Consider the following 13,639-nt stretch of genomic DNA (forward strand, 5'->3'; position numbering starts at 1 on the left):
TATTTATTGCCACACATATACATTCTTTTATAAAAGGGTGGATGTCATAATATATACCAGAATATCATGGTGCAAATACACACACACTGATGGACACACAGCGGGACCAATGAACACACACAACACCGCAGCCGATCACCAGTTAGAGCACACACACTATAAAGACAGGGGGCATCAGAGTTCCCGCTCATTCGAACGGCAGACTCCTAGTAGGACAGAGCTTACAGCTTGCAACACAGATCTTCACCATGTGCTGAGTGCATAGACTGGTTAGGACAAGGCATAGGTCTTTAGTTCAATCTAATATCGTGTTAACCCACAGTGAAAGTATGTTCAACAATTTCTGACTTAATAAAATAGTGTTGCACTATTTTAAGTGTTGGTGGCCTGTATGTGTTCCACGGATTCAGAGCACCCAACATCAGAGGGAAGATCATTGATGAAGCAGCTGAAGATGTTTGAGCCTGGGACACTTTCTTTAAGAACTCCTGCAGTGAGATTGAGATGATTGACCTTCAACAACAACCATCCTCCTTTGTGCCAGGTATGACTTCAACCAGTGGAGAGTTTTCTAACTGATTCCTATTGACTTTAGTTTTGTTCTGACTCCTAAATGCCATCATCAGATAAATACTGCCTTGATGTCAGGAGCAGGTATGCTCAACTAACTTCTTGAGCTCAGCTCTTTTATCCATATTTAGACCAAAGGATGTAATGAAGATAGGAGCTTAATGGCCCTGACAGAACCCAAACTGGGCACTGGCGAACAGCTTATTGCTTTGTAAGTGCCGCTTAATAGCACTGTTGATGACACCTTCCATGTAATTAGCCAGGTTGGATTCTCATGTGTTTATGGACACTTGTAGTTATTATGTTCTAAAATGGACGATTGTGTTCCACAGGAATTTTGAGCATAAATAAATAAAGCATAAATTTGTGTCAGAAAAATTACCCTAGTAATTGACATAAATTTTGACATAAATGTGTGTATATGGAAGTGGTGAAATTCTGGGCCATCATAAGATTCAGAGATCGTAAACACAATGTTAACATAGAACATACAGTGCAGAAGGAGGCCATTTGGCCCATCGAGTCTGCACCGACCCACTTAAGCCCTCACTTTCACCCTATCCCCGTAACCCAATAACCCCTGCTATCCTTTTTGGTCACTAAGGGCAATTTATCATGGCCAATCCACCTAACCTGCACTTTGGACTGTGGGAGGAAACCGGAGCACCCGGAGAAAACCCACACAGACACAGGAAGAACATGCAGACTCCTCACAGACAGTGACCCAGCGGGGAATCAAACCTGGGACCCTGGCGCTGTGATTCTACAGTGCTATCCACTTGTGCTACCGTGCTTCCCAGAGAAATAACAGTGAAACACCAGCCGATCTTGCATTGGCCGGGAATTGAACCCGGGCCTCCCGCGTGGCAGGCGAGAATTCTACCACTGAACCACCAATGCTACTCCGCGAACCACCAATGCTACTCCAATGCACTTGACTTCAATGGAAATAGAAATCAGGAGAAATGTGAAATGGGCTGCCCTTTATATTTATAATAAAATGTCTTTCTCCTCAGTGGCTAAGTGGTTGAATCTGTTTTTCTCCTCATCAACAAGTAGTCAATGCAGAAAAGAACAATTAACATTCAAAATCTTTCCCCCAATTTCCCACCTAAATTAATTGCACCAAAAATATCCATCGGGACATATTCCAGCAGACTTTCACTTGATATGGCATTCCACGTATCCACCCTCTGCCTCCCCATTGGTTCCCCCACTAGCTTCCTTGTTTTTAAGAAATCCATCTCTGCCTATGGTGTCTTTAATATTTTACCATGTGAAAGGCACCATAGACATACAAGTTGTTGGTGATGTTGCACAGGAAGAGTCAAAACTAAGGACACTTTTCAGGTCAAGCATGGTTGGACAACGCAGAGATAATTAAACTCAAGAAGAAAGGAGAGAAGAGGCAGATGGAAGGATGAGGGAGGACAACAAGGATAGGAGGGAAAGGGAGATAAGAGAGAATTGGGATAGAGTAGGAAACCAAGACTGAGATTCAGGTAAGGGCGAAAGGAGAGGAGGGGGAGCTTTCTTGGGGTCAGATAGAAACAAAGAGATGGAGGAATTGAGGATAGCAACAAGTAGGAGAAGGAGACAGGAAAAGATAGCGAAAAGGGAACAAAGGATGTGAGATGAAGTGCCAAATAGGTGAGAAGTAAGATAAAGGGGACAAAAGAGAGGGGATAGGGAACGGATGGGAAGAGCAGATGATATGAAGTGTGGAAAGGGGAAGGGAGGAGAAGAGCAAGTAGAGTATGAGTTGAGGAGGGAAGAAATGAAGAGGGGTGAGGAAATGGAGCGGAAGGTGTGAAGGAGAGTGGCAGTCGTGAGGAGGAGAGAAGGGGGAAGAGGAACCTGAAATTAGGGATCAGGTGAGAGAGAGGAAAGAGGTAAAAGAAGGATACAGGAGGTAAGAGGAAGGGCTGGGAGAGTAGGGATGGAGGGAATCAGAAGAGAGTGAGGAGGGGATAGAAAAGAGTGAGGTGACAACGAGATGACGAGTTGGGGATTACTAACAGTGGGGTGGAGCAGAACTTTTCATTCAATAGCAAGGATGTTTTCAATAGATATGCTTGTCTCAGTGGATGGTATTCATACTAGAATTTTAACTAAGTTGGAGGAGAGGTGCAGTAATATTTTTGATTCTGCAGGCTTTGTGGAGGAGAGGTGGTGAGCAGGAAGAGTTGCGAGTGTGTTGATAATGTACAAATGTTGCACCAATTTGCAAAATGTGCTTTCTCTCTGCAAGGTCCCCTGATGACATTGCTCTTACAAACGGTTCCAGAATTTAATCTAAATTGATCTTAAAAAGGGACAGGTCCACAATATAAACAAACACATATGCACAGAATACTGGGTACCCTTGGATATTCAATTTCCAGACCTGGGGTGGGATTCTCCGAATCGCCGGGGGCTGGCGTGAATCCCGCCCCCGCCGGTTGCCGAATTCTCCGGCACCGGAGATTCGGCAGGGGCAGGAATCGTGCTGCGCCGGTTGGCGGGACCCCCCCCCCGGCGATTCTCCGGCCCGGATGGGCCGAAGTCCCGCTGCTGGAATGCCTGTCCCGCCAGCGTGGATTAAACCACCTCTCTTACCAGCGGGACAAGGTGGCGCGGGCGGGCTCCGGGGTCCTGGGGGGGGTGATCTGGCCCGCGATCGGGGCCCACCGATCCGCAGGCGGGCCTGTACCGTGGGGGCACTCTTTTCCTTCCGCCTTCACCATGGTCTCCACCATGGCGGAGGCGGAAGAGACCCCCTCCACTGCGCATGCGCGGCGATGCCGTGAGCGGCCGCTAACGCCCCCGCGCATGCGCAGCCCGACAATGTCATTTCCGCGCCAGCTGGCGGGGCACCAAAGGCCTTTCCCGCCAGCTGGCGGGGCGGAAATCAGTCCGGCGCGGGCCTAGCCCCTCAAGGTTAGGGCTCGACCGCTCAAGATGCGGAGGATTCCGCACCTTTGGGGCGGCGCGATGCCGGACTGATTTGCGCCGTTTTTGGCGCCGGTCGGCGGACATCGCGCCGATTACGGAGAATTTCGCCCCTGGTCTCCCTGTAACCAGGGGCTGGATTCTCCGCTGTCGGGATTCTCCGTTGCGCCGGCAGCCCGGTGATTTCCCCGATGGCATGGGCTGCCTACAACGGGAAACCCATTGGCCGGCTGGTGAGACGGAGAATCCCTGGGGCACGCCGCAACAGAAATCTGGTGCGGGGGGACGGAGAATCCCGCCCCATGTTTCAATAATCGTCACCAAATCATATACTTTGTTTCTATTTGCACATGAACTCATTGAGTTTGTTCCGAATGTTTTGTGCATCTAGATACAAAGCTTTTAAATTTGTTCCATTTGTTAAATTCCCTACTCTTAAGACATTTAAGTGCATAAAAACATTTATCCGCTCTGTCCCTCACTTTTCTTTTCTGGTAACCATCCAGCACATTGCTAACCTGCACTCTCACCTCCTCCTTTAATTTGGGTTTTCTAATTTCCCGTACAACTGAACCCCCCCCCCATTCAGTTTAACGCCCTATCTATAGCCCGAGTTACATGATTCGCTCTGGTCTCGGCATGATTCAGGTAAAGACCGTCCCATTGGAACATCTCCCTTCTTCCCCAGTTCTGGTGCCAATGTCCCATGAATTCAAACCCATTTCTCCCACACCAATCTTTGAGCACTCATTTACCTCCTTAATCTTATTGACTATGTGCCAGGTGTCAGGGATACTTCGGTTGGAATTGCTCCCATGTCTGCTGATAGCCATATTTAGGGTTTCAGATTCACTCGCTATTCACTCTGGGGTAGAGGCAGATGCCATTGCTTTTGCCTCACTGGTAGTCGGGAGGCAGATGTTGCTTGGTTGGCGGTCTCCCATTCTGCCCAGTGCCTCTGGCTGGTTGGGGGATTTATGTCCTTCTTGCACTTAGAGAAAATAAACCTCATTATCAGAGGTTCAGTGGAGAGATTCTACCTGAGATGTCAACCATTTATTTCCTTTTTCAAAGATTTGCACATCGTCAGCTGCTAGAGGTTTTAGATATAGTGTTTAATGTTAGTTACTGTTTCTTTGTTTGCAATATTTGCAGTCTTGTATTTCTGTTGATTGTTAATATGAAAAACTTTAACAAACATACTTTAAAAAAAGCATCTCCCCCTTGTTAGCGGCGAGCAACTGAGGTGCAAGTCAGACAAATCAGATGGCTAGGGTAACAGGAATGGCAAGATTCACATGGGGGATAATTTTTTGCACTAAGTGAGGGTGAAGACAGGTCGCGATCTCATCATTGCAGCCGACCTAAAATACCCTGCCAAACATGCCCAAAATGACAGTCATTTTTGGGGTGAATCATGACCCTTGCTCCAGGCCATTGAGAGGTGGCAAAAAAGAGAAATTATGCCACATTATGGGTTTGATAAGGTTCCCCATGGTCGGCTCATGAAGAAAGTGAGGAGGTGTGGGATAGAGGGAAATTTGGCCAATTGGATAAGTAACTGGCTATCACATAGAAGACAGAGGGTGGTGGTGGATGGGAAATTTTCAAACTGGAGACCAATTACCAGCGGTGTACCACAGGGATCAATGCTGGGCCCTCTGCTATTTGTGATTTTTATAAATGACTTGGAGGAGGGGGCTGAAGGGTGGGTCAGTAAATTTGCTGATGACACCAAGATTGGTGGAGTAGTGGATGAGGTGGAGGGCTGTTGTAGGCTGCAAAGAGACATTGATAAGATGCAGAGCTGGGCTGAAAAATGGCAGATGGAGTTTAACCCTGATCAGTGCGAGGTGATTAATTTTGGTAGGACAAATTTGAATGCGGATTACAGGGTCAATGGCAGGGTTCTGAGGAATGTGGAGGAACAGAGAGATCTTGGGGTTCATGTCCACAGATCTCTGAAGGTTGCCACTCAAGTGGATAGAGCCGTGAAGAAGGCCTATAGTGTGTTAGCATTTATTAACAGGGGGCTTGAGTTTAAGAGCCGTGGGGTTATGCTGCAACTGTACAGGACCCTGGTGAGACCACATTTGGAGTATTGTGTGCAGTTCTGGTCACCTCATTATAGGAAGGATGTGGAAGCATTGGAAAGGTGCAAAGGAGATTTACCAGGATGCTGCCTGGATTGGAGGGTTGGTGTTATGAGGAAAGGTTGAGGGAGCTAGGGCTTTTCTCATTGGAGCGAAGTAGGGTGAGAGGTGACTTAATAGAGGTTTCTAAGATGATGAGGGGGATAGATAGAGTGGACATTCAGAGACTATTTCCTCGGATGGATGTAGCTGTTACAAGGGGGCATAACTATAAGGTTTGGGGTGGGAGATATAGGAGGGATGTCCGAGGTAGGTTCTTCACTCAGAGAGTGGTAAGAGTGTGGAATGGACTGCCTGCTATGATAGTGGAGTCGGACACTTTAGGAACTTTCAAGCGGTTATTGGATAGGCACATGGAGCACACCAGAATGACAGAGAATGGGATAGCTTGATCTTGGTTTCGGACAAAGCTCAGCACAACATTGAGGGCCGAAGGGCCTGTTCTGTGCTGTACTGTTCTATGTTCTATCTCTCCCCTAACTGTAAATATTCAGGAACGGATTCTCCCGTCGGCCGACACCGGAATCGGGAAATGAGATTGGTCGGAGAATTGGTTCCGATGCCGAAATCGAGGTTGGTGCCGGTTTCACGCCAAATCGCAATTCTCTGTCGTCTTGACAGCGGCGTCAATGCATTCCAGAACGCACGTACCGTAAACACCCTTGGCATTTGTTTAACAGGCCTGACCATGTATTCACCGGGGCCTCTGCGATTCTCCTCCTCCGCTGGGGCGAATTCCAATGGCGAGGTTCACTTGTGCTTTTAAAAATCATGAAACAGGCGCCACGGCTGGTGAGGGAGAGAGAGGAGGCAGGACACAGAGAGGCTCAACTGTAGGTTGCTGCTCCTGACACTGGCGTGGCTGGCTTGGGTGGGGGGTCATGCCAGGGCAGGGAAGAGGAACGGTGACGGGGAATGGGCTGTGGGGATGGTGATACCCCCACGGGACTGGTGCGCTATCCGGGCATAGATTGCCATTACTACAGCCTGCAAGGCAGCCAACTTGCTGTGCACCACACTGACCACCCACCCTGGCCCCTGATTCTGCAGAGTGACACCGGCCATATGGTTATTCCCACTCCACCACCCCCATACTCCACTCTCCCCACCAACTGGCCGCTACCTGTCAGCGAAACATCACATGCCCCACCCAGGGCATTACCCACAGTAGCCCCTACAGGGGGTTGGATGGGGGCACAGAGTGTACCGCTGGCAGGGGCAGCACCAGCTGACGGTACCCCAGACAGTAGGGACAAGCACCCGGGCCAGAGGCCCCCATGATTCCGGCCACCGATGGGGCCCAGGATGCAGTGAGGAGGTGAGTGAGGGGGGACATGCGGGGGGGGCATGGCCCACAGTATTAACTGGGGCCACCCTGTAGCCCGTTGGACCTGGTTGGGCACAGGAGTATGCACCATGCTAACATGCCTGCCTTTCGCCCCTGCAGACAATGGATATTGGAATTCAACCAGCAATGAAGGCCTTCCTCATAGTTACCACAGCCATGGGGGATGCCCTGCAGCTGTACGTGCTGGAGCTACTTGAGGAGGACAAGGAGAAAGCTGCAGCAGCAGAGTGTGCAGCACTGCAACCGGAGGTAGCCGCTGAGGATGGCGAGCTGGCCGCTTAACAGCTGAGGAGGAGGAGGAGGTGCAAAGGGGGCACCGCAATAGGCCTCGTATGTACCGGAAGTGCCTGTCATTCGAGGACTTGCCAGACTGGGTATTCCGTCAAGGGCTCCAGCTAAGCAGGGGGACAGTGCAACATATCTGCCAGATCACGATGCACCCGGCACCACATGGGTATGGGGAAGGAACCCACTTCCGGTGACCATCAAGGTGATGGTTGTCCTGAACTTCTTTGCCACGGGGTCCTTCCAGGTGCCGACTGGGGTCCTGTCCGGGATCTCCCAGAGCTCGGTGCCTAGGTGCATCCACGCTGTCACAATATATCCATTTCAATGTAGACTGAGCCCACCAGGATGCCCAGGCAGCAGGGTTCGCTGTCATTAACAAGGTGCTCCAAGTCCAGGGGGTGATCAACGAGATGCATTTCCCCCTACGGACACCTGCAGATGACAGGCCGCTCTATACAAACTGAAAGGGGTTCCACTTGACAAACGTGCAGCTGGTGTGTGACCATCAAATGCGCATCATGCACGTCTGCGCATGATACACAGGCAGTGTGCACGGTGCCTTCATCCTGCCACACTTAGCAATTCCCAGCCTCTTTGAGGGGAACAGGCGTTACCTGTTGTATCGTGGCTGATGACACCTATCCGGATGCCGCAGACCGACGCAGAAACCCAATGACGCCCATGCAGCGACCAGGGGCGTGATCGAGTGGTGCTTCGGCATCCTGAAGATGCGGTTCAGAGGCCCGGACCGCACTCGAGGAGCCCTCCAGTAGGGCGCTGGAAGAGTCGTCCACATCATGGTGGCCTGCTGAGTCCTCCACAACATCGCGCAGCAGAGGGATCGGGGGCTGGAGGAAGAGGATGAACATCAGTCCTCGTCTGACGAGGAGGATGCGCCGGAGAGCAAGGATGAGCATGACATGGGGCCTCGGCAGGCACGGGAGACCGCACAATGTGTGCGCCAGGGCCAACGCGCACGGGACACTCTGATCGCCTCCAGGTTCACTGACTAGGAGGGGGGACTGGCCAGGGGCACGGACACCGCACCCCCCCACCCCCCTCCATGCCCCCCCACCTGCCTGCAACCCCCTCTATGATACCTAGCTGTCTCACTATGGCCATGCGAGCTGGCCATTCCATCACACAGTCCCATCAAATCCCTGGGTCATGGTTATGAGGGCGGTGGAGGATAGGGTGGGGGTGGGGCTCCAGGGCAGTGAGCGCTGGCTGAACTGTGGTCGCTGAGCCAAGCCCAGCCCCAACCCCTGCCCACTCCAACCCCCCACACCCCTCTCTGCGGCCAGCCCAGACCAGTCCGCCCCTCACACACTTCTGACAGAGCATCGGGGCAGGTTATGGCATTGTGAACAGGTGTTTAATGTGAACAAATATATACAGAGTCGTGCCCTATCCCCATCACTAAACTGTACCCTGTACCCATGCCAATTTAATTAGCGTTTAATTTTCTGGCCTTACGGGTCTAATGCTATGTCTAGGTGGTTCCCCAGACAGTAAAGCAGAAGTGGAGATGGCCTGCTGTGATTCCTGTCCTGTGACCTGAGTCTCTGCTGGTGGCCATCTTCTGGGGCAACCGGGCTTAGATGCTGCTGCTTGGGTGTCCTAAGTGGCATGGTGCCACCCTGTTCTGCTTGCTGCCCACCAGATGTGCCAGGGACAGGAGGGGGGAATCTGAGGTGCTGCGGTGTTCCGGCACCTCCCCTGCGGGAGTCACCAGCACACTCCCCATCACCTCTTCCTCCTTCGAAGTGCCCGATGGCCCCCGGGCTACTCCATGGGACAGATGTGCGAGCGGAGCTAACACCTGAGCCTCCTCTGCCACCTGGCGCTACCAGTCCAGGAGGCCCACTCTCATATCGAACAGGGTCTGCATCCTCGTGGTCATGGAGCACAGGGAGTGGACCACCTCCATCTGCGACTACGCCACATCATGCTGCGGCTGTGCCACCACCTTCTGTGTTCGTGCCATGTTGGCCAGCGCCTGGGCGATGCCACTGATGCTCTCAGCCATGGGCCGCTGTGACTAGGCCATGCTCAGGAGTGGCACTGCAATGTCCAGGTGGCTTTGGCTTATGGCAGCCTGTGAGAGGGCAGCCCTGTCCTGGGCCTCAGCCAGTGCCTGCATAGATTGCCCCAGGCCTTGGACATGCTGCTCAATAGCCAACCTCACCTCCAAGGCCTCCACCGCAGATGCCATCCTGGCGGTGATGGCATGGGTGCCATGCATGGCTGGCACCGCCTCGTGCTCCTGCACTTGGTTGGACTTCTCCACATGCACCTGCAGCTGCAGGATGCTCGCAGACAACCTGGCTCTGGGACTGCATCTCCACGATTGATGGGACTGTCCACGACTGAAACCTATCTGGAAAGGGTGGCGTGGGTCTGAGGGGGTGTGGTTGACAAAAGTGTCACAGGGAACTGCAAATCAGCAGGGTCTCACTTCCTTACCCGAGGCCCATCTCCACACCAGCGACTTCCCTTTCCTCGGCCCGCCTTCTGCGTCCAGGGCCCACTGCTCTGTCAAGGTAAGGGGCCACAGGTGTTGCAGTCTTCTCCCACTCTGTGCGGTTATCGGCGGCCTTCTCCTGGGCGGGAGGAGAAACAGAAAACACACAGTGTTAGACAGTGCAACGCATGTGTGGTGATATGCCTGTACCCAGTTCTGTATACAGTTAGCAATGCGACCTTGTGGAAGGGAAATTAATGAGTTGCCAACTTCGAAGCATGCTGGGAAATGCTTGACTATATAGTTTAACACTGCTTTTGAACAAAAATAAGTAGGTCAGGTAACATAAAGAAAATACTGCTCAATATTTTGGTCTCTGCTTTATTAATATAACACATTGTCCTCCGAAAGGTAACAAAATGTGTACTCGAGTTGTTTTTAGCCAAGGGCAAGAAAATACGGACTACGTATTTCATACCCCCATAGGAATCTAATGAAGCTTACCCCCTCTCGGAAAAGAAAACAGGGGAGTAAAAGTAATTAGAAGATTAAGGTAAAAGCGTAACAGATGGGTTCCTGTCGAAAAGGGAATTCAGATTTGTCTGTAGCTGTGAGATAAGGCTAACGGTTAACTGTGATATTTGTGAGCTGGGAGAATATGGGTATTTTGTTTAACCAATTAATTTTAGTCAAAGCATGAAGTGCTAAGTGGGTTGTATTTTTTATCGTCTGTCATTGTGAGTCCGAGATTATAACTTCAGTGATTTGTGTTGAGATTTCCCTAATGAACTGAAACATTGGAAATTAAAATCAGTTTAAAAGAAAGAAAATGCCATTACGAATAAAAGTAATTGAATATGAATAAGTTTTTAGATTATGTGAAAAGATGTAAATGGACTTCATCAAGAAGACCATGGCAGAAATCCCTGACATAGCGACGCATCGACTAATCATGGGGGGCCGGGGGGGGGGGGGACTTCAACTGCGTACAGGATCCAAAGACAGACAAATCAAACCCCAAAACGGGGAAAACCTCAAGCATGGCAAGGGAACTCGTCACTTTATGGAGCAGATGGGAGTGGTGGATCCCTGGAGGCTCGCCCACCCAGGGGAGAAGGAATTCTCCTTCTTCTCCCCAGTACACAACGTATACACCAGAATTGACTTGTTTGTGGTGGGGAAAACAGTGCTTCCGGGGATAGACAAAGTGGAAACTCTGCAATTGTGATATCAGACCACGCTACACACTACATGGAGGTTGGACGTTGCCCTACTAGCTGACAAGGCCTTCAACGAAAGGATATCGCGGGCCATAGCAGAGTACACAGAGAACAACCCGAATGGGGAGGTCTCACACTCCATGTTCTGGGAAGCGCTAAAGGGCGTACTAAGAGGGGAAATCATCCCTTTCAAAGCGCGAAATGATAGGGAGGAAAGGGCGGCGAGGCAGCAGCTGGTCGACTCCATACTGGAGGTAGACCGTAAATACTCCGAGGCCCCGACCGTAGAGCTCCTGGTGGAGAGGAAAGAGCTACAAAGGAACTTTGATTTGCTCTCCACCAGGAAAGCAGTGCACCAACTCCACCAGGCACGTGGGACCCTATACGAACACAGAGACAAAGCCAGCCGCCTGTTGGCACACCAGCTGAGAAAGCAGGCAGCCACCAGAGAAATTCAAATCAGGGACACCAGAGGCACATTAGAAACAGAACCAGAAAAGATCAACAAAACCTTCAAGGCCTAATACCAAGGGCTGTACACCTGAGAGCCCGCAATGGGGGAGTTCGGGATGAAACGGTTCCTCGATGGACTGGACATTCCAGTCATGGGGAGGGCAGAAAACGGGGCTTGGAAGCACCACTAGCACTGGGAGAGATCATGGACAGCATTAGCTCGATGCAGGTGGGGAAGGCACCGGGACCAGACAGGTTCCCGGCGGACTTCTACAAAAACTTTGCGACATCACTGGCCCCGCATCTGCGGGAGATGTTCACAGACTTGCTAGCTAGGGGCACAGTGCCGCCACGCTAGCACAGGCCTCAATCTCGCTGATACGTAAGAAAGACAATGACCCAACGGAATGTGGGTCATACAGACCCATCTCACTGCTCAACGCGGATGCCAAAATACTGGCCAAAATCCGAGCCAAAAGGCTAGAAGACTGTACCTGAGGTGGTCGCAGAGGACCAGACGGGCTTTGTCAAAGGTAGACAGCTTACCTCAAACATCAGGCGCCTGCTGAACGTGATAACGACCCCCTCTGTGGAGAGAACACCAGAGGTGATCGTCTCCCAAGACGCAGAAAAGGCCTTCGACAGAGTCGAATGGAAATACCTCATGGAGGTACTGGAGCGGTTCGGGCTTGGAACAGGGTTCACGTCCTGGGTAAAGCTCCTATACAATGCTCCCATGGCGAGCGTACGGACCAACAATACCAACTCCCGATACTTCCAGCTGCACAGGGGCACCAGACAAGGATGCCCACTGTATCCGCTGCTGTTTGCTCTAGCGATCGAACCACAAGCAATCGCGCTCAGAGCAGCAAAAAGCTGGAGGTGGATCCGAAGGAGCGGCAGTGAGCTCAGAGTCTCACTCTATGCAGATGACCTGCTCCTCTATATTTTGGACCCACAAAGCAGCATGGACGGAATCATCACGCTCCTGAAAGAGTTTGGCGCCTTCTCGGGCTACAAACTCAACATGAGCAAAAGCGAGATCTTCCCAGTAGCACTAACAGGACTGCCGTTTAAACATGCCCGACACAAATTCCGCTACCTGGGGATCCAAATAGCCCATGACTGGAAAGGGATCCACAAATGGAACCTCACCAGTCTGACAGAGGAAGCAAAAAAGGACCTGCAAAGATGGAACACACTCCCACTCTCCCTCGCGACGAGAATCAAGACGATCAAAATGAACTTACTGCCCAGGTACCTCTTCCTACTTAGATCCATTCCGATCTACATCCCCAAGGCCTTTTTCAAAGCGCTGGACAAACTAATCATGGCGTTCGTATGGGGGGGGGGGGGGGGGGGGGGGAAATGCTAGGATCCCAAAGAAGGTCCAAAAAAAAGCAAAATCCAGGCAGGGGCTAGCCCTCCCAAACCTACAATTCTACCACTGGGCAGCGACGGCCGAGCGAACAAGGGGATGGATCAAGGAGCCAGAAGCCGAGTGGGTGCACGCGGAAGAGGCCTCCTGCATGGGGACCTCCCTCCGGGCCCTCGCCACGGCGGCACTCCCATCCCCACCCAAAAAACACTCCAGCAGCCCAGTGATGATCGCCACTCTCCAATCCTGGAACCAACTACGGCAGCAATTTGGCCTGACCAAAATGTCGGACAAAGCTCCCATCTGCAACAACCATAGGTTCACGCCAGCACTGACTGATGCCTGCAAAAGGTGGAGACAGAACGGAGGGACACCGACAGTCAGGGGACCTATACACGGACGGCAGGATCGCAATACTGGGCGAACTGACAGAGAAATTCCAGCTAGCCAGGGGGAACGAGCTAAGGTATCTACAGGTCAAAAACTTCCTACGAAAGGAGGCAAGGATGTACCCACAACCGCCACGACAGACATTACTGGAAGAGTTACTGGACGCAAGCATACTAGATAAAGGAAACTGTAGTGACATGTATGACCGACTGATAGAAAGGGCCGACATCGTACTGGACGCAACAAGAAAGAAATGGGAGGAGGACCTGGGGATTGAAATAGGGTGGGGAATCTGGAGCGAAGCACTGCATAGGGCCAACTCCACCTCCATGTGCGCAAAGCTCAGCATGACGCAGCTAAAAGTGGTACATAGAGCCCACTTAACAAGAACCCGTATGATTAGGTTCTTCCCGGAGGTGGAGGATAGATGTGAACGGTGCCAAG

The 13,639-nt window shown here is 51.4% G+C and overlaps 1 non-coding gene across 1 annotated transcript; it reads right to left on the minus strand.

The window, feature by feature from the left end:
• Positions 1–1,399: 1,399 nt before the first annotated feature.
• Positions 1,400–1,470, minus strand: trnag-gcc (transfer RNA glycine (anticodon GCC)). Its single transcript has one exon. It is a non-coding gene; the product is annotated as a tRNA-Gly (tRNA).
• Between the last annotated feature and the right edge of the window lie 12,169 nt (positions 1,471–13,639).

This window comes from Scyliorhinus torazame, chromosome 3 (genome assembly GCF_047496885.1).
Source record: "Scyliorhinus torazame isolate Kashiwa2021f chromosome 3, sScyTor2.1, whole genome shotgun sequence".
NCBI classification, from domain to species: domain Eukaryota; kingdom Metazoa; phylum Chordata; class Chondrichthyes; order Carcharhiniformes; family Scyliorhinidae; genus Scyliorhinus; species Scyliorhinus torazame.